Consider the following 27,643-nt stretch of genomic DNA (forward strand, 5'->3'; position numbering starts at 1 on the left):
CGGAACGGCTCAATTGATCTTGATGAAATTTGGTACAGATGTAGAACATAGTCTGGAAGAACGCATAGGGTACTTATTACATTTTTCTTTAATTGCGCGCGAAATGAGTCGCGGGCGACAGCTAGTATTCCTTAAATGTTTAATGCAATATTTTTAAATAATGTAATGGTAATAAAAAGGGTTCATATTTCGTAAAAATTAATTTGTTTATTTTATTCGAAAACGAATGTTAAAACTATTTACACTTAAATTCGCACAACCCTTATAAGAGGATGCGGTGCAGGGGCGCTTTTACATTCACGGGATCGCCTTGGTCTAGGCGTTTTTAGGGGCTTATCGTTCTATTTTAGGTGTCTGGCCACTAACCGAACTCAACGTTGAATATTTAAAAACTCCTTTAAATTCGATGCTTTTAATCGGAGTGCTCTTTGCGGTTTAAGCGGAATAATGGGTGTTCAGGTGCTCTAAAATTTGTTTTACATTCAAGGATATTTATTTGAACGAATGTAATTAACACATTTTAGACGCAGACAAACAAAACACAAACACATTTTACTAAGGAAAAAATTGTTTTCGTTAAAACTTTTGTAGAAATATGAACATTTATTTGAATTGTTTAACGTTAACAAAGATACCAGTTTTGACTTCAAATTGCAAATTTAAGTAAGAATTAAAATTCAATACTAAAAAACTGGTATAACTGGTATATCAATGTCATTCGGTTTTAAACATTACCGAATCACAGATAACATTTCAAAATGTCGTATCGTAACGTATAAAGTGGTACAAAGTACATTGTAACTGGCTTTATATTTTTAGTCGTAAAACGAGTCAGTTGTAGCAAGGGTTAGGTTAATTGCCTATGCTTGTTCATAGACAAGGTCAACAAGGTTATACAGATAATGTCAATCCTATACAAAAAAATCACATATAAAAATGAAAATAAACAGAAGTTTTAACTTTATAAATTAAAAACTAAAGTAAATTTTTTTAGTAGACAAGTACATATTTTTCTTTCTAACAATGAAAGTTTTGTTATCAATAAAAACAAGTACAACACGAATGACATAAAAGAAGTTATACAATACATAAAAACAAGTCCATTAAAAATATTTGAAATTTCTTCTTTAACTTTTTATAACAAACCACATTAAACAAAACAAGTAAGCGTGTTTAGTTTCACCTTAAGTTAACTAGTTTATAGAATACCAGTTATGTGACGACGATGTTTTCGTTCTTAACGGTTAAGTCCTAAGTAACTATTAATAAAACCTATTTATGCAGGTTCGAAGTAATCGTTAGTATTCGATCGGAGAATATAATATGGCAAATACATCCAAAGTTTTAATTTAAAATAAATGTCAAGTTTTATTGCCATCCTTTAGTAGTTACTTATGTAACATAATCTTAACTATTTATTTAACCACATTTAGGCCGCTTTAAGACAATGTTGCCAGTGTCACCTGTTTGCCCACAATATTTGACACCTACCAATTATGGGCGTCGCACGCTGATATAAATATCATCTGACACGAATTTAATTGTATTGTACCGACCACGTAATGTATTAGGAGGCAAAACCACACACATAATGCAGGCCAAACACGTTAGGTTTTGATAGTTTTAACCTTACATGCACAATACAAAACTGAGCAGTCCATCATGCAAAACCTAACGTGTGTGGCCTGTATTAGTGTCGGCTTCATGCAAAGTGACAAAGTCGTCAAACTCGGCCTTGTACATCCATCTTTATACGTATCCATTATACAAGCCGAATCGATTATGATAATCGATTGTGACAACCGATTATTTAAGCGATTGTCTTCTTATCACATTATAATTCTGACGCGCATATTAGATGAATATTCAAAACATCAATGTAAACATGAGAAGGGAACTCGATATTATAATCACGTTCTATCATAACACTTTTGATGATAATAAAATATATCATTTATTATATATGGCTACTGTACGCAAGCAAATATCACCTTGAAGCTATCCTAGACTTATTTAGCATACTTATTTTTCTATGGAAGGTCTACGCAACTTGGTAATGAAAAAAAAAACATTACTAACCTTTTTGTATTAAAAAGAAAACAGAATGTGCAAGTATGAGACTGAGATGAGAGGGTTAATAAGAAAGAATTACAAGACACTAAATTATAATCAAAGGTACTTGAAATCGTGATGTTTTTAATATGATGTCGATTTATATACCTAAAGACAAGTCCCAGAATTAAACTATTTAGCAATTTTAAATCTGTAAGTTTCGCTAAAATCCCACGAAATCTCGTCGTCACACGGAATGACAAAAAACTGACGCAATCTAAACAAGCATCATTTTTGACTGTCATATTAGAAGAGATATCAATCTAAACGTTACACAACCGTTCTGTGACCTGCTTGCTATCAAGTTCATAATGAACTAGTCATACATTTCGCGAACTAACGTATTAACCTTCTTTAGATCTTAGAAAAATATAAGTATTAATTATATATTATAATTATAATATTTAAATATTTTAGAGACCACGAGATCCACGAGAAGAAACGAAAAAAGAACAGAAAAAGTGCGAGAAACAGAAGAGATCTCAAAGAATAAAATATATGTTTTTAATAAAAGAATACAAAGGAAATTGGTAAAACATATGATGGCACAAGAGATATTAACGTATAGCGCTGTCGTCCCTCGGAGCGCCATTCTAATGAGATAGGGAGATCCGAGAGATACCAGGCAGGGCGCGGTGAAAGTTGAGGACAGCATGTCGGGCCTACAGCGCGGTTTTGACGCGTGGTGCAAGCAACAAAACAAACAATCTAGATACACAGCTACATTCCTATTAATCTTCTTGCCATTGTATTAAAAACATAGTTTCCTATACACGTACATTAAGTTTTTTTAGTTGTATTAAAAGAAAACTTTCGAAGTGGAATTTTTAAACTGTTTTTTTTGTGAAAAGCAAAAGGCTTTTCAAGCTATAACTTTATTTGAAACTTTTGCGCTTCAGATTCCTACTCGCATCATGTACATTTATAAGTTCACAAAACTCCGTTCCACAAATTTTATTTTATGTCGGAAAATGCTTGTTTTGTACAAATACCAGAAAAAAAAAAAAACAGAATAATTTTGTCATGATATTCAATTGCCGAAACAGATGAACAAAACCTTATTATCAAACCCTCTGAATCTTTTTACGAAGACAGAGACATAAAATGTTTTAATTAAATTGTTTCAGCAGTAAAACCGCACGATGTCCATCCATTCAGCCTCGTGACGCCCACTGCTGGGCATAGGCCTCCCCCAAAGATCGCCACGACAATCGGTCCTGTGCAACCCGCATCCAGGATACTTGACCTTGACCAGATCATCGGTCCATCTTGCGGGAGGCACGATATAAACTTAACAAATTCCAAGGTTTACACGCTGTTTGCTTCTAACTCGGGCGTGTATTTCAAATTAAGGTTTTCCTAACAAAGACTTTGCATATCGTAGGAAAGCCGTTTGCCCGTTGATGCACATTGTACGCCAGTTGAATTCTAATTCGCTTCGTTTTTCACATTTGACAGCTCAAACATGGATGCTATTAATGCTCTGCCACAGCTCCGAGCTATTTGATTTGCTGTTGTAAGAAGCATTGGGTATTTAAATGGCAACATAATATATTTCCCGTGTCTTCATATCACTCTGTATGTTACATCTAAAATCTTGTTACTTTACACAAATCAAATAATATCAGAATTCTATCTCCAAAAATTACCTTTAAATTTATTTATATAACCTCTAATTATTTCCAACTACTAGAATACATGGAATTTTCTGATTTAAAAATATATAATAAAGTACATAATATTAATATTAAAGATACATACGTATTTAGACTAAGATTAAGGAAAAGATCGGTGTATGTGATAAAACATAACACGCCACGATTCTACGAAAACACTATTAATTATGCGACAAACGTTGTCCTTTATGACGTTATTTAAAGGTACTTACTTATAACTAGGTTGAGAGTAAATTCAAGCTCTCTGAGCTCTACTTTTTTTAGTACTGCAAATGTATAACCTGATTACTATTGTTGTACAACTAAAAAGCTTTAAACATATAAAATCATATGTAAAATCATAGTATTCATATTGACCTCGTTAAGACGTAATATTTTGGATAGACGTATCAAAAATGATGCCAAGAAACGGTTCAATACACAAATCGAGTTTTGACTGTTAATTGTTTTAACATTCAAAATGGAAGTACAATTAAACTTCACACGTTATTAATGACACCTTCACCTAATATGTCCAAGCAACCGTTCGTACGATATGAAATTGTTACACTAAAATCGGAACTATTATAGCAGAAAATCATACTAATGTTATAAATGCGAAAGTGTAGATGGATGGATTTTTGTTTGAAGCTATCTCCGGAAGTACACATAGGCTATTAATTACGCTTTTTTTAAATTCCGCGCGGACGGAGTTGCGGGCGACAGCTAGTATTAAAATAATCATATAATAAGATAAATAATGTCTAATCTTTACTACCTGCTATATTTCTAGAAGTTTATCACATATTTATTTAGATACATTAGGATAATAAATAATAGATAATTAACTACGTTACTACAACGCTTGTAATAAAGTCGTATTTTTTAAATGTTGTATGTTTTTACATTTCTATGTTAATAGAGTGTTATTTATACGTTGAAAATGTCACAATTATTACCGTTTTTCACAACTGAAGACTATAAATAAACACAAATTAATTAATCTTAATTTAGGAAGTTTAATCAAAAATAAATTAATCCGTATATTCTAAGAGTGTTCTATATACCTAAGAAAGGAACTTACTCTAATTTGCGAGAGTCACTTAAAAAATTTGTAAAAAAACTATCGTTTGGTTCGTTTTGTTTTATACAGATGTTTCGATATTGAAAATAAACAGTTAAATTATGCATTTTTTATCTTGTTCTTGTCAATGCTTATTGTTTATGAAAACGTATTATCATAATAACTCTTTTGTTTTCCATTCGAATGTATCCATTCATTTTAAACATTGTTATGTTTGAAATGTCTTACAAAAGGAACACAAGTTAAATATTTAAATTATAAAAGAGTTTAATTGTCCTCTAAAAAACTACAACTTTAGAACTTTTAAATAATAACGACTACTTCTTACTGTTTAAACGTTTAGCACTAATGCATATAATTTGTGTTAGACGTTTTCAATAATACCAGTTCATTCACTTGTACATTAAAACCAGATGATAAAGAATAGTCTTTATCTGCTTATTAAATCTTAAAATAATAATTACCGACGTATTGCTAAAGTTCTCTACTCTTACTAATTGAAATGGACATTCAATATATTTTAACAACAGATTCCGCAACGATGTCCACAAGTCTTAAAGTAAACATTTAAAATAAACATGTATGACATTTTCTTATAACTCTGTTATATTACTGTTAAGAAATCCTTGCAGCATCTGTTCGAAACAACTTGGTCAAGTTATTTGCACAATTGGCAACCGTGTTGAGGATGACACTAACATATAACTGCACTGTAAATAATCCACTTTAATATGATCGTTAAATCGGTTGTGGGGGAAAATTATATTAAGGTTCAAAACAATATTCCGTGTGTACTATTAAGTGACTCGAGTCATTAAACTCAAATAAAGTCTAATTTAACTAAAAGACGAAAAAATCATTCCCAAATGAACTGAGGATTGACAGATGAATGAACAGTGGTAGATCCCGCAACAAAAATATTTGTTGGGTGCACGAATGGGCTGGCTCGATCAGTGAAATACCACGACCACACAGAAGACAGGCAGGCAGGCACATCCTCTTTCTGTGCGTCTCCTTCTCCGTTGATTAAAGTTAGGCGACGCATCTGTATTTGCGAACGTCTATGGGCAACGGTCGCCACGCTATTTCGACGATTTCAAGTAGCCGATTGCTCGTTTGCCACCTTTTGATATAAAAAAAGGATTACGAACTTGGATATTAAAAGCCATACTCGCTATTTACCTTATTTTGCAAAAACATTTAATTAAGTACATAATCGTTAATATAATTGTAGATACTTAAAAGGAACTAATATATTAAACGTTAACAGGATTAACTTCGTGCTTAACTTATTTATCCGTTATTTATAGAAATCATGACCAATAGAGAACATCCCGTAATTATAGAGTTAGAATACGTCCGTTGACAACTTGTTTCTTTTCTTAAATTAAGTTGCGAAAGTTAATAAACTGAATAGAACATACTGTAGTTTACTGTACTATTTACTTATTACCAAATTAATTCATCTTTATCATCCCATAATCATAACAATCCTTAATTATATTTGATTTCTCAAAAATTTGATGATATAATATTATTCAAAATACAGGTCTTACCAACAATGCAGAAACAAATTCTACGACATCTATCTATGTATAAAAACAGTTCATAAAGAATTAAAGGCTGAAATTTAAAACTTAAAGTTAAAACTTTGGATAGTAAGTCCTTAGATATAATTGTGTTCGCCATAAAAGCTACAATCGCCAACTCGACCGTCAATAATGTATATTTCAACCGAATTAAATTCCGAGAGGATTGACTTAATAACTAAACAATGCTAATATAAACGTCATAACTCTTACAGGATCAAACGCAAAGACTAAAAGAATGCCTATCGATTTCCTCTACATATAATGTATCTACACTTTAATAGACAATGGAGAACTTTTTTAACACTTATTTTGCAAGGCTGAATGCTCAATGCATTTGCGACAGTGTACATATTTCAAACATTGTGAATGGACGGCCATTGTTCTGATGTATTGTTTTCATTTATTATTGCTACAATATAAGCTTGCAAAAGATTTTATGGTGGAAATGATTACAGTATTGTATTGGATTTTGTTAATAATGTGATCATCCGAGCACAATCAATTACCTTGAAATTAGTTATTATTACACTAACAAATAAGACTTCATAAAACAATTAGAGTTACAAAAGTACAAGTTGGACCAACGTTTTTTTCTAATCTTAGATTGTAATTTTCAAATACAATACAAATCAGCTTCTTTTTACTTGGTTATTAGAGAAATGTCCAGAACCAATTGTAATTGTATTTGGCGCCTTATTAAGCGACCAATTTAAAACGTATCAGAAAATAGGGTCAACTAAATATTGGTGGGTGTTCAATTGCTCAGTGATAGCTTTGTACCAGTTGCTTCAATTACTATAAATGGTCTTCTGGACACTATCCGAAAATGGAATTTAGAGATGTCTCTTTATTAAATGTTTTAACTCCAAAACAAATGAAGAGCTTTCTAAAAAATGACAGTCGTACAAAAACTTTCGGCTTCCTATAAACAGAAATACACTAAGTAAAGTTAAACTAAAATCCTATACCCTTTTGCCTACGAAACGTTTTCTTTCTGTGCAATTGTTCTTACGCAAAGTACGCTAGGTAAAATCATAGTAGAGTATGTTCTGTGTGAGTGTATTTCTTTGCCACGAGTACGCAGCGAACGTCTGAGTGGGCCCGAGTGCGCTCATGTGCGTTACTGTACCAAAGTGCATTGCGCGTTTGTAGCTCTGTTATTGTTGCCAGTAAAACGATTTTAATGAATTTCGAAAAAGGAACACTATTTTTATATAGTTACCTTATTTCAATCAAAGGAGTATTTATTGCCAGTAAGATGGTTTGAGTGAACTTTGAAATTGGAACACTTTTTATTTAAATTGAAATTTCAGTCTGTAAAAAGGTAAGAAAGTCCAACCCTAAATAATGTTAGTAAGCAAGACAAGGACGAAATATGTTAAAACGCTACAATGCGCTGTCGATTAAGACAAATGGCTATAAAGAAATCTAATCTAGTACTTTAGTACTGGCGTCATGGCGTTTGGCGGTTGGATTATAAGGCACAATATCGAATGAATAATTCCAAGTACGGGGACACTATCTCAGGCAATATTTAACTCAGCTATATCATAATACGTTTACTTTCATACTAAGAAATGCGCGGCAGTTTGATAACGCAAATGGAAGTGTGAACACATTTATGTATAACTATCCATAATGTATCTAGCAATTACCTTTCACGTCATACGTTTTCGAAATAGATCAAGATAAGTATTCGACCGATAAAAAATATCGCCTTATCAACTCAAAATATATCTAGTGATTTTTTTATTTATTTATACATATTCCGTTATATTTTTAACCCAACATGTACTAACATATTTTTAATCTACGTTCCAACATGTAGTTTGTGACAAACTATAACCAGATGCGTTTTGCGATTTGTAGTGTCGTTTTAGAGGATAACTCCAGTAACGTTATCACTCTAGATTAATTAATAGTATCACGGATTATTGTTTTTGATCAAGTGCCTGGTCATCGCGGCGTTTTAATCGTTGTGTATATGACTGTTTAGGAGCAAGTGTGCCGTTAGGTTGGCTTGTGAGTCGCCCTTTGTAGCCCTTGCAGACTTCTTTATGTCGTCCTTTACGGTATCAATTTCCAGAGCATTATGTATAATATTTTCATATTTAATTACAAACTATGGTTAATCTGCTATGGTTCGGAGAATTCCTTTTCGGCATCTTTGTAATGTTCCAATGTGTTTTTCGATTTTCGATTTACATATGTACATTTATCCGACGTTCTTACGGTGAAGGAAAACATCGTGATGCAATCTGCACATATCTGAGAAGAAATTCAATAATATGTGTGTAACCAACCCGCACTTGGCCAGCGTGGTTGACTATGGCCTAGTCACCCCTAACTTGGGGGTAGGCTCCGGGCCACTCAGTGGGGACGTATAGTGAGCTGATGATGATAATGATGATCCTTTTAACATTGGTTTTGTGAAGTTTACCAACCAACGTTTCATGCAATGTTCTCATCAAAACAAGCAAAAGATTCCATACAAGAATTCGTTTCTTTCAAATCTCGATAAGCATCACTTATCATTACGTATGACGTAATCAAATCAATCAACTCAGAAGTAACAGTGCACTGACAGATATAAGAAAACAAGACGAATTTATTACTTGCTACATTGTTTTATATAACATATAATTTGCTATATCTGTTACATTTCGAGGGTTCCGTTCACTAACATAGAAGTTACAAGAACCTCCGGAATATAAACACAATCTTAGGTACTAATATTATGAATGCGAATGTTTGGATAGATGGATAGATTTTTGTTAGAAGGTATCTCCAGAACGGCCGCATGGATCTTGTTGAAATTTGACATTGATATAGAACACAGTATTGAAAAACAAATAGGTTACTAATTAAGTTTTTTTTTTTTTAATTCCATGCGGACGGAGTCGCGGACAACAGCTAGCAATACAATAACTTTGATAAAGCTTTTTATGAATTTGTTTGGGGTTCGAATTAAGATAGTTGGTTCTTGTAATAAGTAGGACTCTATGAATAATTTTTTAAGTAACTATAACTCACAATCAGCACAAAAATCCAGTAAGGATTTGCATTATTGCAAAAATAATAGTAAAAAATGAAACATCGATAGTAACACATTTTTTTTTTATTTTTTTTTAAACTGATAAGTTCTCATGGTCACTGCATTAGTCACGTACGCACTTCATATTGATTACAATATGTTTAAATAGCATTGCACAATTTGTTTTAAAAGTGAACAAATGTTAAAATTATTGAGTTCATTTTATGTGTAAAATTAATAAAATAACTTTTATAGCCAAACCATAGACTAAAGGAAATTAAAAATATTATACACACAGTCTAATACCCACAATAAAAATGAATACATTAAAACATTAAGTTGAAATCGTTTATGAATTTTTAGGGCAAATGTTACAATAGTTGGCCAGTCTACAGAACCCTTCTCTATGCGGAGTTCCATTGATCACTATAAATATCAATTCGTTCCTCAACCAATTGGCCACATTAGTTTCGGTCATCACTCAAACAAATGAAAGTGTCACGGCTAATGAAAGAAAAGCAACCGGATATTATATCCAATGTAGTTGTGCTGCCAGATATAAGATTACATCTAGTTACATTCAGTGTTAGCGTAATTGAATTTTTGTTACGTGGGTCAAAACTATCTCTACTACTGATGATTGGGAAGAAGCTCGTTAGTTGTTAAAAGTTAATGAGAGAATCAAACGAAACTGCGCCTTAAATGTTTATATAAAACTAGGTTTTATATTTTGTCAATTTAGTCTGGCGAAACACTATTACTTATGTAAGTAAGGCAAGCTTTAAATATTTGAAAACGTCATTAAAATTCTCAGTGCCGGTTCATAGCTTCCGTATGAACAAAGAAGTAATAACTAACGCCAAGGAAAAGGTTGTATTTATTTACTCTATCTTAAATATTAATCGAGAGCAGTTAGTCACCGACGTAACTTACATTAGACTGAGCTTTACAGCTACCACACGAAAGTAAAATCTCTCTCCTTAAACAGATAAATCTCGACTACTTCTTGAACAAGAAAGTAAATATACACCGCGCGCTGCCATCGAAACAAATAGGATCGGTGCAGCGTGAATTGCAGGAAGCATGGCACTTACTCATGCAAACATAGACGTAAATGACACTTTCGTAAGAATTAAATTGGATTGTAGGATATTATGAAATGTATCGGACTGTTTGGACGTGGGTACAACGTTCAATTACCAGTAGGCACAGTACAGCCCCGTAATGACATCTCGAGGTCGTAATGATACACTGCCACAGATTTCATTTGACTCCGAGCTAAGAAACAATTTGAGGAATTCACGATTACACGCTTAGTAACATCTTATTAGAATTGTCTTGTTGGAACTCAGATGTAGAAATATGTACGAACTATAGTCTACGATCTACCATGATTGAGAATTTATCGACATTCCCATACCTAAATAGAAATGCGATATGGAATTATAGAGTTATCTTAATTTTAATAACGTGAAATAAATCAAGTTTATTGTAACAGTTTTTGTAACTTCAGACATAACCTTTCAAGTAAGTGCAAAGTAAATTGACGGTGAATATTACGCTTTTGTGGCTAAATTTACAACACACCAATTGTTCGTTTCATAAATTTCGATGAAATTAATTTAAGATTGATTTGAAAAACCAGAAACCACAAATTTATTATTTAAATTACATAAACCATTAAAATTGTGAGCAACAAGAACTTTTTTGCCATATTTTTGTTAGATTACAGATAATTTCGATACTAGTGCTAGGACATGGTTCTAGTCATAGTCCCACAACTGCTAAATCTGTTATTTGTCCCCTTGACCATGGCTATTGGCATTTCGAAATTGAAAGTAATAAAAGATTGAACACCCAGCAGGCGCTGTTACCATATGGCCATCAGATGGCGCACTTAGTTACTGTTTGGTATATATTTATAGCTCTCGACCTTGGTAATGAACCGCGTTAACAAATGAAAGTGAATCCGATTTGTTTTCTCTTTGTATCTATTACGCTTGACGCTAATGCTCTGAATTATTTTAATGAAATGAAACGGTTGATTTGGTAGCAGTTTTAAATGATTTCATTTGTAGTTAAAACGAATTAATATTAGTTTTGAATTCGTTTTCAATGTGTATATCAATAAACCAAAAATGCTTGGTATTTTAACTTTATCGATTAAGCATTTTACTTTGTTTCAATTTCTTTATTGGCCATAAAATTTACAGTTAAACCAAACATAGCTGTAATTATCGACGTTTTAAATTGTCTAGTCTAGACTTATTAAGTCGAGTCTTAACTTTGTAACGTCATTAATTTGTAGAGTAACAAAAGTAATCAGCATTCATACAGTTCTGAATGAAAAGTTTTTTATAAATACACTTGATTGTAAGTAATAAGTCATCTGGCTTTGTCTAGATCAGGCTTTGATATCAGCTGTCCGAGTGAAAACAATAAGCATTGTATTGCATAGGATTTCGTTGAATAAACGGCCTTGCAGACCCATTCGTTGTTTACATCATTATTAGGCCGATTTGCGAAATGACCAATCTCAAGTTACTAATCTTTAACTCTTATTTACATTTGTGAGAATTGTTGTTAAATATCAAGTTAAGTTTAAAAGATTGTTCAAAATATTAGAGGACTAAATAATGAAAAAATAAATTAACAATTTTTAAGGAGCAAGAACTAAAAATGTAATAAGTATGTAATAAAATCATTTCAAACCTTGACTAAGACCGGAATTATTTGAAGGCTGAGTAAGGTCACTTGAAAAAAAAAAACAAAATATTAGTCAGACTCTAGACCAAAAGCTGAAGCTCTTAAGCAACTCTGAAGCACGTACATACTCGTATTTGGTTTATCTAAATAGTAAATGAAAATAATGAAGCACATATTCGTATTTGGTCTTGACGAACTATTTTTGGTACATTCAGTTATCGTTGATGATATTTCGTTGTCGTTGTTTTAAAATAAGGTTATGAGACGTGCTTTTCGTCTGGTGTTTTGGTAATTCTAAACGATGTAGTTGTTAAGGAATATCAATAATAAAAAAATATCAGGGTTATTTTTATAAAAATAAATATTTGTAATTTACTACTATAAATAATTTTAATCAATAAATATAAAATATATTTTTGTTTTCCGCTCGACGCTAAGCAAAATACTATACATACTAAGACAAATATGTAATACGTTTTTCTTTGCATGAACTTGATAGCACTAAAAACATCAGTAACAATATGGTACGATGAGATTGCACTCTAGTTGAGACAAAATGAACACTTCTTTTGTGTGTACAAAGAAAATCATGTCGGCCCTAAACTGACCTTTTTCTCATTCCAGTTTCTTCGGGAAAGCGTTAACGAAGTAACGGACAAAACACTATTATAATTGGACCGTTATTCGAATAAGGAAGCCTCAATGGAAACAATGGTCTCGAGGTGCATTCACAATTAGAGACTGCACGGTAGACAATTAAAGAACGAATTAAGGCTACAAAAACCTCACCCTGATCTCAATTGAATGAATGAGTGTAAGATCAGTTCATCGATTTGCAAACTAAAGGTCATTCAGTGATTGTTCAACTTTTTTTATTGGATAAAGTTCATGATTAAGATAGATTGAATGATTACTTTAAAAACACTTAAGCTTGAGTTGATTTTGCTAGTGTTTTATAAATAGAACTCTGTTGTGGCTTAATAGATTTATGTTTTAAGTTTATAATTTAGCCAAGCCAAAGCCCAATGAATTAAAAAAAATGAACCCAGAATTCAAAAGTAGAAACAGTTGAATTACTAACAAATTAGCATAACGAAAGGCGAATAAAATTCATATAAGAACTGTTAATCGAGTGAGATGAACAAAACACTTTCTCCTGTTAAATAGAAAATCTCAGATCGTTCCGAACTCTCTCAGCCATCAGTCACATTTCGATCGTTGCTTAATAAAGACCTCGACATAATTCCCTGACAAATAAAAGTTCGATAGCACTGAATCTTTCAATAGTATCTTAACATATGTCTGACGGTCAATATTTACGGTCTATTCATCGGTGCGACGGAGTGCGGTCGAAGGCCACACATGAGTCGTACGTTATGTACTCCGCATTGCAGTGCCTCTCAAACTTTGTACGAGTTTTATGCAACTGCATTCTCATTGGCTTACAAAAATGTCGTAAACTTTCTGTGATTTTATACTACTTTAAAATATCTTAATCTGTTTCTTAAAACTATACTAATAGTATGTTTCAATATTTTCTTGCGTAATTAAAAAAAATGTTATGTTCGGTAAAAGATTATATTATAGTAAATATTCTATGAACGATCACAAAATAAGTAAATTACAATACAAAAAAAACAAAAAATGGGACTTTCGATTACAATATTTTTATCAAAATCGGAGCACCAGGGGCGGAGCTCCGCGGTAACACATATAGAAAAAAATACAGTCGAATTGATAACCTCCTTCTTTTTGAAGTCGGCTAAAAACACAAACTTACCATGGTTTTCTGAGACCTAAATCTTTATATAAAACATATTGTCATCCCTGTAATTATATTTGACTAAACAGAGACAACAATATGTTTTAAATGGAGATTTGGTCTCAGATGAGACTTCCACGTTTCCATTCCTCATTACGTTCTAAGGTTTATTTTATTCTTAAAGCATTAAATATTTATAGTTAATTGTCAAATGTAGACATAACAGTTTGAAAACCTCTGCCACATAGGCTGTTGTACCCAATACTACTAATAACTATGAGCTACCATGATTTTTTTTTCACTAACTACACGTTTGACGTCGTGACTTTGAAATATTGCATTGACGGATAAATCTGACTCATCCATTATGATGGAAAAAGATTTTGTCAATGGAAAAATGCAAGAGTGCTAAGTTTAAATACAATGTTTTAAGTAACAGGTGAGTAAACAAGAAACTATTGAGATTGAATATGCATTGCTGCAAGAGTAGAAAGATGAAAATCGTAGAAAGGGACAGGCGTGAAGTGGAAGTAATTGCACGTTTCGTCTGATGAGTGTTGTACTAGAGGCCTAATTTTAGTCCACGTTTCCTTCCCACTCTTTTGTCAGATTTGAAGTGGATTTAATAGTGGGGGGACGCATGTCAACAGGATATCTCCTCTGTCGATTAAAGGTAAGCAAAGCCTCTGCAATTGCGGATGTCTATGGGCAGCGGTCGCTTTGCTACTTAGGCTGCCTCAGGTGACAGGTGTTTGTTCATTTGCCACCTTATTTAAAAAAATGACGGCTTATAGAGATGTATGAAAGAGTAGTACGTACTGTGCTGACCCTCTGCAGGATAAGATAAGGATTGTGAAGAAACTGGTAGGTTACATAATTATCTTAAAATTCCTTTACAAAATTGCGATATTCTCCTGAATGATGATGAAAATTTGTAAATTATTTAATTATGAAAAACAAGTTAATAAGTAACAATAACATGATCTGCTAAGTGTCAATTAAATTACCAACATTACATAAGAGCACGCAACACAAACGATGACAACATCGAGACAAGACGAAACTGTTAACTAAAACCAAATATAACCAGCGAAGGTTGTCGTTTACATCGACCTTGAGGTACAATATTGCTATAATACACATTCACTTAAATAATATAAACTTATTGACATTACACATGGTTTTAAAATAAGATTATGATTATAGAGTGCATCTTAAATGATACATTGTTACTACTCTAAAGATGACAAAACGAAATATGATGTGATTTTGAAAAACAACAAAGAAACATCATAGCTTGATTGCTAAACGTGAAAGTCTTTTGTAAATGAAGGAGTTATGTCAAACTTTAAAAATGGAATTAACTTCACGGAATTTACAAATAAAGACGTTACACCGCCCTGAAGTTAACTGAACCGCACTCATTTGTACTGGCATGTTCTAAAGTTTACGTAGTTTTATTACGTAGTCAAAGTATTCTTTCAATAAATACCATAAGTCCTTATCCACCAGATAAGCATGTAGATCAGAAATCTTCTACATTGCTTTATTTTATAAGATCCACACAAAAAAGGTTTATAAAGATCATAACAACGCGAAGTGTTGTTTTAAAAAATCATTAATTAAATATTGCAAAAAAGAAAAACGTAATCTTATTTATTAAATGTTACATGATGCAATTACATTTTACTTTAATTGTTTCCTGTTATCTTTTCGTTATTTTTATGGATTTCAAAAATGCACTCACATCGTCATGCAATGTTTGACACAGTTCTCACGAAATTACATCTCTTGTACATTAAGAACTGTTTATTTTTTTTATAAATAATAAATATTAGTTGACAACTGTCTCGATTAATAATAGTTAAATTAAAATGTTTCAAAGAAAAGAAAACGAGTACACTGAATTTGACAATAATAGGCTCAAAAAATTATTCTTAACTTCAAAACACTTCATTACAAAGTCGAAGACCAATACGGAACGGAAGTCCAATATTTGAAAGGTAACTCAAAATTCAATTTAACATAATTATACAAGATATGTATAAAATTTATATTATCTCGATTAATTTTAAAAGCACAAGATTACATGTAATCTGAAACTTTTGACGTGACAATTTAACTGAAAATTGTTGTTAAGTAAACACTTTGACAGGTCTTTCAGAAACCGGGCGAGAGTAGTACTACGAGTATATAGAGCGAGCTTATTTATCTTTATAAAACGGTTGACGTGCGTTTCTCAATGCATTACGGACTTAAAACAAGTACATAACAGGCACAAGGTCGTTGCAATAATTAATATAGGGTCCGTAATGTGTGATCGACGCATAATGTTTATGCTATGCCACAACGTTTTACATATTGCATAATTTATCACTTCTATTAAAAGCATACTTAGCTATCAATATCATAACGGTTTTGCAAACTAGCAAATGCTTATCAAATTTGTAACCGGTTATTAAAGTTATATATTTATTATTTATACTTTAAGCGCGTTAGGCAAAAGATCTTACTAAAATTACAGATGCAACAAAATGTACTTGTACTCGTATATCGAATCACATATTGCACAGGATAAATATAACTGCGCTAATTACCGTTAGTTTCTGAGACAAAAATCTCTTTATAACAAACATCCCTGTCATTATATTTGACAAAATAGAGGTAACAAATAACAATTTAAACATGGATTTTGTGTCTCAGAAAACTCAGAAAACTTTACACAACACCAGCTGTCTTTCAAATGTCTAAAAACTCTGAATGGTAGTAGAGAGTAGAAGGAAAGATCGAAATGTGTTCTTGAGATTTTAATTTCTGGCTTCAGAATTTAAAAAATATAACAGTTAACTACCTTTTGGATGGACTTAAAATCCTTCAATGACATTGTAAGCCTCCAAAGTCAACCTTACCATCTGTCACGTAACCGTAAGACGTGACTAGCTTACTCTATTACTGCTCCAATTAGGATAAAACGATGTGACGTAGATTTATTAATTTTAAACCTAAATTGTAGTCACGTGCTAGCGATTGGGTGGGCCAGCTCTTAATATGGAGACTCCGGATCGAAACCGGAACAGACTGCGATGACTTTTTCGGAAGTTGTGTGCGTTAAAATATTACTAGTCACGAAAGTATTGATGTACTCGACACTTGTTTTGTTGTACCAAATAAGTAGAGGTATTTCATGCTTCTGAGTTTCGTCTGAATAATAAATTGCTAAGGGCCAATCCCTATTTTCTCTCATTTCCCTTCTATGTCAAAAATATCAGCTGTAATCACTCAGTGTCAAATGAACCCCTAAGACGTCTGTATCTTTCTTTTTAAGTGGAATATTATTTTCTTCTGTCTTTCTATTTAGTATAAGAAACTTAGACTAAATTATTTCCTTAGTGACCTTAGCAACACTGAGTATAAATTAAATTTTCAAATTTTTTTCAAATTCAATTTTTTCATCAAAATCATTTTTTTTATTTTCTATATCGGTAGAGTTATTTATAGTTCATTTTTATTTTGCTTTTTTTTTTGAATATTGTTTTTCTGTCTTTCCCATGACCATGACCTGTTCAATTTACATGTCTTTAGCAACGTACAAGCGTTTCTATTAACTGTCGAATACAAGTGCGAATTTATCAATGAATCACAATGCGGTTGCATAATTTGAAAGATAATCTCATCATTTCGTGCTATGCAACTTTTCTAACTCAGTAAAAAAGTCTAAGAATATAGTCAAAAAAATGCATTAATCTTATCTATATCTATATATATAAAAGAAAGTCGTGTTAGTTACACTATTTATAACTCAAGAACGGCTGAATCGATTTGAATGAAAATTGGTGGGCAGGTAGCTTAGAACCAGGAAACGGACATAGGATAATTTTTACCCCGTTTTCTATTTTTTATTCCGCGCGGACGGAGTCGCGGGTAAAAGCTAGTTTTTAATAAATATCATTACTAGTATTTTGAATTCTACATAATGCATAATGTTACTTCTATATAATCAACTGTGATAGACGCCAGCAACAACAATTACTTCGATGAAATGTGTCACAGATGTAGAACAAAGTCTGTAAGAACACAAAGGCTACTAATTAAGTTTTACTTTTAATTCCGCGCGGACGAAGTCACGGTCAAAACGTAACGTAATATCTAATATTATTTAAACTTATATAAAATCACGTAGAGCCCAAAAACCGCAAAATATGACACTGATATTTGTGCCAAAATACCGTTGCCCTGTGTACTACTTTGTACACGTGTTTGCCAAATTTAATGATCACAGTCATTTTGGTAGGTCATGTAAAATTCGGATAAACAGAGAAAAGTAACAACTTCAATTCTCTTTATTTCTGAACCTGTTAAAGCGATATGGCCGTGAGAAAAATATAGGGAATGAATAATGAAGCTAACATTGTATTATTTGTAAAAAACGTTAGTCACAATAAGGTCGAATAATAGAAGTAAAAAGTGTCCACAAAAACTATTCAAAACTCCGTTTCAGAAATATCTCTTCGAATTTTTTTTTGCAGTTCAATTGTATATATGTAGAACTGCACCTAGGATACTTTTCTTAGGGGCTTAAAAAAGTAAACACACACACACACACACACGCGTCATTTAAAAAATCAACCTATCTCAAAAAGATAGAATAATTTTAAGCTAGTTGCTGTTGTTTTTAAGACTAAAATACATATACCTATTGATTATTTCGTATAAAATTCCGTATGTTAAATTACTTCGCCGTTTCATTTCTCATTAGTCGAAAACAATATCGATTGGGAAAAATTGATATTATCTGAAAGTAAACTGAAGTATAAAATCTGCTAGCTGTTTCCCGCGACTCCGCCCGTGCGGAATTTTAAAAAAAAGAATATAAAAAGAAAACCATGTCCTACATCTGCCGTTCCGGAGATACCTTCAAACAAACATCCATCCATCTAAATATTTGCATTTATAATATTAGTAAGATTATTATCAGTATTTAAATGTTATAAAAAGAAATTTGCTACGAACAGTTTACACAAAAAAAATGACAAGAAGTCGCAAGGAGACCTTGACTACGATTAGTTTCATCTTTATCGGTTGCGGAGTCTTCTTTCTCGTTGTTCAATAGAAATATTATCTAAATCTCGGTCTTGGTCCACTAACACCGACTTTTTCATTTAATAAAGATAAATATTTACGCGTTTGTATGTCCCGAAGTGTTTTTGCCTACAGTAATTCAATCGACCGGTCAAAAGAAACGCTAGACTGAGCGGAATACTTTCAGACATTATAATAATGTTTTCATTTTTGTACCCAAATTGGTTACTTATTGAAAGATTGATATTTTAATAAGCTATTATATTTATTACTCATACAAATTAATATCATTTTATCGTTACATTTTTTTTAGTTCAGTTTTTTATTTAGATTATAGATCATTTTTTATTAAATATTATAATTAAATCGCAAATTATTTAATGTTCATGTGTAAAAGTATTTTGCTGTTAAAGTTTCAAAAATATCCTTAAAGACAAAAGCAATAGCATCCCGAGGTCGACAAACCTACATCACAAATACAAAAGACAATTCGACAACAGTTATGAAATGAAATCGGATTTGATATTTAATAGCGCGGTGATCGAGGCCAAGACGGTGTGGTACAAAAAACAGTCCTCGACATCGAGCTCCCGCACAACTAAAGTTCACGACTACTATAATTGATTGTTACTTATAGAGGAAGGGAAAAGGAAATACTATTCATCTTCTATTATAATAGATACCAGACGTGACGCTACACTTTCTCAAAAATATTATAAAAAAAATAACAACTCTATCAATCATAAATAACTTCACGTTTTTATTTTTGTTAATTCGAATCTGGCATAATTTCTATTTTATTTATTTTAATAGGTACAGAAAAAAAATGCTAATTCTTTAAATAAGAGTTCTTTTGTTAATTAATTGACAAAGTGAAATAAATCAGTCTAGCAATTCGGTCAATAACGTATTATTGCTAATTTAGGAGACCATTTTACTATCATTAACATAATATGAACTCAAATTTATAAGTACATATTATATACACTCGATTTAAAAGTACTTATTTTAAATTGGTATTTTACAATAGTGAGTGTTTGTGAGTTAATCAGAAGTCTGGCGCCACAAATTCAAAAATAACTGCTGAGTAAGACATCATCCCTACATAAGTTACATTACTCACGCTTTGTTGAGAGCGAATTTGCTCGACAAAAATAGTCCAATACTTTTTTCTTACAAGCAAAAACTTCAATAGCCGTTTTTTCAAACAGTTTTTTTTACACATCTATTTCTTAGAGCACACGCCACTTTCGATAGAGTCAGTTTCCCAGTATGCAAATTGTCACACAAAACACGTAGAGATATCAATTCTATATACTATAGATAAATAAATGACTATCTATATTTCAAATTTAAAAATTGATTAGATATGTGTTTGTTTCTCCTTCCACATAATTACATATTGTCGTTTTAAAAAGTATATAACAAAATCAATGAAACTGTATCGAAGTTGAATAAAATCTCTATCAACTTCTTACAATGTTTTACAGATTGTTTATTCGGTTTATCTGGTTGTAAAATCTTAATAAGTAAGAGTAAGTTACTATTATATTATAGATTGACTTTTATTGTTTTGTATAAAGTTAAAAAAAAATAGACGAACGATTATTATAGTGATTGTAATTGTAATATTAAAAACACAAAATTGGTACTCATTTTGTAAATAATTCTGATTTAGATTGAGATTTGAAATATTTTTTATTCTTGATTTTTTAGTAATTATTTTGGTATAAGCATGTATATTTAAATTCTCAACTTTAGATTACTTTCTACGAATTTTAATACTGCATACATCGGAAAATTTAAACCTGCTTAAAAATTACATAATATAATCACAGCTGTAGAAAATAAGAACATCAAATTCAATTCTAACGACCAGCATAACTGAGAAACCAGCCAGTACTTGGATAACTTGGTTCAATGAAAATTTGTACTCACTGAAACTTTTGACAGCACTGAATCGTGTAGCCGACCTTAAGAGGCAGAAACGAGTCCTCCTCAAATCGATCAGTACAATGGCAATGAAAATATCCAGTCACTAGCACTGAACACGGCACTCTGAAAATCAAGTTATCACTTCACGAATGTCCCGCCACGGGGCCCGTGACTAAACCCGTTCCGGAGGATACCGAATTACCGGTTTTAGGAAAGGTCACTCTTAACGTTTGCAGCAAAGCAGACGGTTCCACTTCAACAGCGTTCGGGTTGAAAGGAAAGTCTTAAGAAAGTTTCGTGTGTTAAACTTTTTTCGCGATCGAGGGATGTGCGTCGCGGCGCCGAGCAACACGTCCGTCGCCGGCGGTCGCGTGGTGCACACTGGCGCTGAACGGGGCGCGAGCGCGTTGTCGCGCCATGAGTGTGCAAGCGAAGCCTCCGTGTACCCACACGCGCGTTTGTGTGCGTGCCCACTAACCACCTCGCGAACTCCTCTACCGAGACACTGCAGCGATACGGTGGAAATTATTGCACGTCTTACATTTCTCCTTTTGTTAACTAATTCTGTTTTACCTGACTTCACATTCATTGGCATACGCTACAAGATGCGTCGAGAGGCTGTCCAATAAAACACGATGGTTGCGATCGACAGCGGCATCAGGTTCCTAAGATTTGCTCGTTTATCGGCGTCCAGAGTCAACTGCATAGTTTTACAAAATTAGTTTTTGTCTGCACCGTCTGGAACCCCAAGGGGTCTCAAAGTCACAGTAATGAGTTCGCTGAACCACTAAAGGGTACGCGTTTTTAGGTTCGTCCAACTTACAGCTTTCTTAAGAAATGTTTCGTTCGCTAAGACAAAAAATGTACTATGCACCTATATGTGTGCAGTATTATTTCATAACGGCGCTAAACTCGGTTCGGTATTTAAAAAAAATTAAGCACTAATAACCCACTTTAACGAGTGGAGTTTTATCGCCGTTCGGCAAATAAAACGGATGTGGTAATGACAGGTACAGTATGAATTCTCTTATATGGTGCCTCGTAAATTTATTGTAATTTATTAGTTTAATGTGTCTCACAATTTGATAAGACTTACGATTTAATGACTCATGATTGGATTTGTACCGAAACACTGATCGTACTGTGACCAAATATCTTTTATCAGAAATGTTTATTCTACCAATAAATGTCCTTGATTAATATTTTATTAAGAGAAGCTTTATTGCATTCAAATCTGATAAGCATGATTGTATTAAGATTAATGTAGGGTTCTGTCCACTGTTATTTTTTTTAAAGTTTTTTATTTGTGAAAAATTAACAACGTGTTTTGTTGTAAAAATCTAATATTTCACACTGAAATAAATACGATATTCATTTGAGGAACTATAACAAAATAAAGGGTAGCGAAATGTAAATTGCATGCATTAAAAGGATATTGCACCCAATCTCTTCTGTTTATTGCCGACGTAAAAACTCGGTTAGTGGCACTTATATGTGTGAGTGAATACAAGTCGGAATTCTGAGACTCGTATGCGAACTAAATGTGTTCCTTTGAACTAAAGAGTTTTCGGAAATTGCTAATGCATTATTCTAAAAAAAAAATTCAAGCTTTTTAAATTATAATCGGTTTGTGGAGTTTATTTTTAACATGCATGCACTTAAATTATAACTACGTATGTAAATACATTTCTGAAATTACGTTCTTTTAATACTCTAGACTAATGTAAAATACTTCGCTACTTTAACGACATCAAGTGGTCGCTTGATCATAGTTGTTCCAATTATTATCAATAGCAGAATTAACCTGTATTAGAGCAAGTAAAGGCGGACAATTAATCAAAAATCCTTGCGCACGCCAAAGTTCCCTCGGCAGCTCACAATCGGAACAAGCTGACGAAATGTTCCAGTATTCGCACGGTCCCTTCTCCTCGGTTTCGCACGATTAACATTTAGCCGTTGATAACCCGGACCTTATGCCCGACTAACAGCTCTCGAAACTTGCTCTACTTCGTTTTTTAAATGTTACACCTTAGAAACATAACTGTAACAGAAATTTGTACTTATATTATAGTTCCATTAGTAGTCGTAGTCTTTCAATAAAAGCTCATTTAAGACAACCAATGTCTTCTTCTATTGTTGAATTATCATAAAAATAAAACATACTTTGTAGAGCCATGCTGTATTAATATGCTCTTGTCTAGTGTATGGTGTAGGAGTCTCTTAAGGAGGAAGTGGATTTGGCGGAGGAGGGGACAAATAGGAAAGGCAAATATGTTTCTGTATGAGGGACATACATTAAATCTCCGTCGATTAAAAGTAGGCAAACTCATGTGCAATTAAAGATGTCTATGGGAAGGAGTCGCTTCGGTATTTTAGCGGATTCAAAAGCTCGCTTGCTAGTTGGCCACCTATAGCTATTCGAATGAAAAAAATCAACAGTAGTGGTCAGTTTTAAATAAGCAAACATACATTGAATATCGTTTCGTTAGTTCTTAATGATTATCTCACAGATATTTCCCGCGCTTTATTACAACCGCTGGGTAATTCTGAGACGCATTACATGTTTATAATATGCTGCCCAGGATTTATCTTGACACGATCACAGAAATACAATAATGATCACAAATGTATAGACATTGATTTCAAAAAAAATTTCATTCCAATACTAACTGTTGACCGCGACTCCGTCCGCGCGGAATTAAAAATAAAGTTAATAAGTAGCCAATTTGTTTTTCCAGACTATTTTCTACATCTGTGCCAAATATCATCAAGATCCAATGAGCCGTTCCGAGGATACCTTCAAACAAACAAACATCCATCCATCCTTAACTCACGTTTGATCGTCCGGTGACGGCACCGACTAGTTTGAGTGCGAGACGCGACGCGACCGCGAAGTCTTCGGATTAAACACTCGCCCTGAAGAAGATGGACCCCCGATGGGTCCGAAACTAGTCGGTGCCGTCACCGGACGATCAAACGTGAGTTAAGCCGTTTCTTAATTAATTAATTATGATGTCTCACGAAAGTTTAAACAATTTAATCCATCCATCCATCTAAACATTTGCATTTATATTATTGGTAAGAAGTATTAAATCTTGCAACAGAAATATATAACTAGTATATTTTACTATCAAGGTGATCACCAATTTGTCCCATCATTTCGTGTCTTCATATAATAATAACATCATAAAATGTGTAACCACAGCGGAACAGGACAATTTCCTCCTTAAATTTATGTTTTCAAATAAGCCTTTACAGTCGCAATTTAGTGCATATCTTCTCGTATATTTCAACGCTAGTCCTTTAGTTTCTCTGCCAATTTGGCAACGTACACCGTCTTATTCAAACAAATAACATACATAGAGGTCCTCTAGATGTCCCAACATCGTCTATGGTATCTAGTGAATTCAGTAAACATAATTTCCGTTCCGCTAATTAGCTTGCGACACACGGTCCGTTGGCTCTTCCAACTTAACATGAACAAGAAACACGCTTTGGAAACGACACGTCCGTAAGTGAATACATATTCAAAACAATTGGTTGTACTTACGTTCCCAGACAATCAGGTTCGTGTGTTAATTGTTGAAAGTGATAGTTTGGACACACTGCTCCAATGGAGAGACACTTTAGTTTTAGATCGTTTGTGTAAGACTTAAGAAAAGTTTACAACAAACGTGTATTTCTTGACAGAGCATCAAATATTGTTGAAAACAATAAGGATATATTAAATCGGATTGAAAATTAAAAATAATTTTTAATCCTTTTTATAGATATAGGTACATACATCGATAGACACATTTTATAGGTAGTGTTTTATTTTATAGGTGATTTTATCACTACTATCTATGACTTCTTCGTCAATTAAACTAACTACAGAAACTTTAGCTAAATATCGTTGAAACTGATTCTACGGACATATGTTCGTCAATTTTGCAATCTGTGTGTAACCTCGTGTTAGAGGTAACTAATTGCTTTGAGGTTATCCGGTGCGGCAATTAGACAAGACATGAAGTGGCTCATTGTGCAAACGGAGTTATAGTCACACACTCTCCTTGATGCCATCTAATTTACATCGACACTTGATGCCTTATCGTCGCCATGTTTTCTCCTTCTTTATGCTTTTAGGACGACATCTTTATACTCGGTACCCTGTGAAAATGAGCTCGAAAATTGCGCGTGCTCATTACTCGTTAAACACAAGCTGTAGATTACGCTTTAATTCGCTCATTAAACGTGAAACTGTTAGTTCGGGGACAAACAGATAAGAAAACATAATTTATTGTAATAGCAACTTGAATATAATGTGTGAGAATTACCATTTTCTTACCTTGCACACTCTACTTAAATGTGGCCTGTATGAACATTTTTAAATTGACCATTCGTGAGGATACCTAATGCAAATAAATTTTAATTCATAAATGTACAATACCCACTACTTGATACCATTTAATTAAACTAACCGTGGATTTCTGAGACCAAAATCTGCGTTGAAACAAATTGTTATCACTGTGTTGTCAAAGGTATTGACAGGGATGACGATATGTTTTATACAGAAATTTTTTGTCTCAGGAACACACGGTTAATTAACTTAATATTATACTTATTGTACTATAACTATAACTTTGAGGTCAACTTTAAACTTATTACTGATCGCGGAACTAAGATAATACGATTTATATCTGTTCAAAAACAATGTGATCCGCTCGGACTTTCGCTCAATATCTCGGTGTTTCCTCAAAGCTGTATCAAGTTGGGCGTCATAAGTTAAAGTTGCAATCTGAGTACATTAGTAAAGCAGTTATCTTGGCAGGCGAGCGCCGCGCCGACCGCCGCGCCTCAATAGCTCTCTGGCCGTATAACCTTGCTGATGTCCCCTACTATGAGTGTCCACAATAATATTTAGGCAAATACTTTACAATTTGTGAACATACTTCGGGTACAAAACTTTAAACGTATTCAAAAAAGCTGAATATGGATAAAGACTAATGATGTACATAAATAGGGATAGAAAAGGTCATTCAAAAAGGGGATTACGGCATGCTTGTTAGCAATATAAAAATAATTTTGTCCAGATCAAACTCGTTTGGGTTCAATACAAACCGTTTCAACTCACTTAGCTTTCCCTACTTACTCAATAATTTCTTACAACTTAAAGTCCGGTTCAACAACTATTATTATTTCTTAATTGTGTGTTCACAACAAAAGTCTAACTACAGGAAGCTGGACGGGTTATTGTAATGTTTTCGTCATTAATGTTTATTCGGTTACTTGTAAAAAAACATTTTCAACGTTACTAAAAGTCGTATTATTATTAAAATTATGCTCAAAATATTTCTCATGCAGTTCATCGCTCTTGATTATGCTTTCTTGTTAAAACTTCATAAACAGTATTTTTTTATTTTAGTACACAGATATAATGAGGCCGGTGCATTTCTTAAAAATACGACTCATGTAAGAAAAACAGGATGTCAATTATTAACAGCCCTTAAACTTTTTTCGCGGTATAAAAGTTAATTATAACAAAGATTTAATTAAAATAATTGGTACCAAAAATTCTATATATAAAATGTTGAGATTTACGATGTCAAAGCTATGCAAAAACGCATAGTGTCAAAATATTAAAAACTGATTTAATGACCTTAGTTTACTTTCTTTATTGAAACCTAACTGGCCGGTTTTATAAAAAGATCGAGTGAGTTCGCCTCACTGACCTTTATACATGGACATGCTATAAATCGTGATATTTTGTGCCTACTTGATTTTCGCCATGTTGGTGCTGACGGTTGCTTTTGGTAGCAGTGGTGAGGCTCGAACTTATAAGAGTAATAGAGATAGAATTAACTATCGGAAACTTCAACAGGCGCGTTTAAGTCGAAACGAAACAAAGCTGTCATTTCCAAGCAGTAACTTATCCATTTATAGAGATCAGCGGTTCGCCTTTACAATAATTTGAAATTCGAATCGAACAATTGGTAGGGGCGGTTCTGTCCTGTTCCCATGAGCTGCGACTACGGCCGCGGGTTCAACTCGTGACCGCCTCGCGCCGACCTTTGTCAACCGGCCATAGACCAACACGTAGATATGAAACCGCTCGCAAAATCGACCCGCAACCGGGATACTGTCCCATTTAACTAACGACCTTTATCTGAGACAATAAGAGCTTAGATCGTGTAATGACTGCACGATTCACTTTTAACACATACGAATTTAATGAACTACAACACTATTACAATGATCCGCAATGAATTTGCTTAACTGTTATTGTGACTTCTAGACTTGTTTAGTTGAAATGAATCGAGATAGAACTTGATCTACTGTTTATTTTCAAAAAACGAAGGAAATAAAACAATCAAAATAGGTAAATGACACTAAAATACAACTAATAGACTTGCACTTTCTTACTTAAAACTATTTCATATTATTTATAGTAGTTTGTTGTTATCATTAACCAACCTGTACCTTATTATATTTACTATTTGCTCTCTCAGATTATAATTGACTTTTTAGACAGGTTTCTTTTAGTTATAAGAAAAATTAATTACTTTAACTTCCTATGAAAAAGTCGTTTGGCAGTAACGAATCGATTTTTCTTCAATTTCAAATATTTCTGTCTGCGACTAGTTTCAGCGCTGGAACATGGCGTCCTTAGGCACCTTTCATTTCCCGGATACGCCCAACCCGACT

The 27,643-nt window shown here is 33.1% G+C and overlaps 1 protein-coding gene across 1 annotated transcript in view; it reads right to left on the minus strand.

The window, feature by feature from the left end:
- LOC106709339 overlaps positions 1-21,360 on the minus strand; it is a 138,036-nt gene extending 116,676 nt beyond the window's left edge. The window contains exon 1 of the mRNA XM_045678452.1: positions 20,963-21,360. The gene's annotated coding sequence lies outside the window, so the exon portion shown is untranslated. The remainder of the gene's footprint in view (positions 1-20,962) is intronic.
- Positions 21,361-27,643: the final 6,283 nt, after the last annotated feature.

This window comes from Papilio machaon, chromosome 6 (genome assembly GCF_912999745.1).
Source record: "Papilio machaon chromosome 6, ilPapMach1.1, whole genome shotgun sequence".
NCBI lineage: Eukaryota > Metazoa > Arthropoda > Insecta > Lepidoptera > Papilionidae > Papilio > Papilio machaon.